The sequence below is a fragment of the Merops nubicus genome, unplaced genomic scaffold (genome assembly GCF_000691845.1).
Source record: "Merops nubicus isolate BGI_N331 unplaced genomic scaffold, ASM69184v1 scaffold29896, whole genome shotgun sequence".
NCBI lineage: Eukaryota > Metazoa > Chordata > Aves > Coraciiformes > Meropidae > Merops > Merops nubicus.
In genome coordinates this window covers 8915-10516 of record NW_008614874.1, presented here as the reverse complement: position 1 = coordinate 10516, position 1602 = coordinate 8915, and positions in this window count along the sequence as shown.

Below are 1602 nucleotides of genomic sequence, written 5' to 3'. Positions count from 1 at the left end.
TTTCACACTGGAGATGGGCCCTGCTGCCATCCCAGGGCCTGGCCCAGAGGTCATTGGAAACGCTCACTTGAAACCCTCCTGGATCTCAGTTGAAGGATGAAGCAAATTACAAAATTTCCCTCTACTGAGCTTTTAATTAGGAGAAAAGAATAAAGTTTTAATGTCATTTAGGACGTTATTTTAAAATGAGGCTGTTAATTCTGCTGTATTCTTGTGTTTCACAGCTGTCTGCTGCGGAACACTGGGCTGGATCCATCTTGGGGATACTCAGTTTGAACCACTCCCAGAACCTCCATGCAGTTTTTACTCTGACAGCTAACCCTAAAGGTAAGAAATGACTGTTGTCCAATAGTGTCTAGGGAATCAAAGTTATCCTAGGACCCAGGCACCTTCAGTTTCAGTAGTAGTTTGGCACATAATTACTCCCAGAAAAAAAATGATGTCACACAAAGAGTTTGTGGCCAACTGAATGCAGGCAGAAGCCCAAATACTGTGATCAAATCATGCACTGCAGTGAGGCCAACCTTCACCACGTCCCAGCTACCAGGTGGGTGCCATGTACTGGGGAAACTTCAAGTAGGAACAACCCCTGCAGGTGACCAGCAGAGAGGGACAAACCCAGATGGACCCACAGCCAGGTCTGAGGGCAAGCCCCAGTACTTCTGGGGCTCAGGTCTCCCCTGGAGGGGATTCAGGCCAGTCAGCAGGTCCTGGGCCCACACAGACCTCCCCAGAGCTATGTGGAGTGTCAGGGCAAGCGGAGACCTCCACATCAGATCCCCACTCCAGAGCAGAGCGGGGAGGAGGCAGGACCCTCACAGCTCTCATAACAAAAGAGAAGAACCCTCTAGAAAAGCTATTTCTGATACAGCTAACCATTTCTAAGTGAGCATAATTGAAGCCAGCCAGAAAGTACAGTTTAGGCACAAGGTGCCCAAATTTACTCCACAAGTGTCCTTGCTAAAGTAAAAAGACAATGAAGTGCATTCACATGGGTCCCTTCTATTTTCCCTTCATTGCCAAACTGGACAGAATAATGATCCTGCCTAGGACTAGAGTCAGCAGAATTAAAATTTACAGTTAGATGCAGAGGGTTAAGGTCATATTTTCACCCCTGCCTCAAGGGAAGAACCAAGCAGCAGATAAGCTCATTAGAACCTTACTGATAGAACATACATCACTAAAATGACAGTCTTTTAGGACAGCATATGTGGTTTGAGGAGCCTCCCCAGAAGGCCCAGAGCTGAAACTGAGTTCCAAAAACGACCTGGAGAAGATGCAGTAATAACAGGAAACAAAGTGCTCGACATTGGGAAGTTGCATTGTGCACAGCATACAAATCCCTTTGATTCTGCACCATCTTTCCCATGCCCTGAATCAAGAAAACAGCTCAGTGACCCTCTAAGGCAGCTCTGGCCCATCCAGTGCTGTATGAGCAGGATCTCACGTTTCAGCACTGCTCAAATGCAGGTGAATGCCTGAATATCCTCTAGGCTTTTCTCCACCTATTACAGAGAGCAAAGAGAGGTTACTACACCAGAACGTCTGTGGTCACAGTGTGAGACAGGGACAGCCAGGTGCTGCTAAAACACAGACCTGATC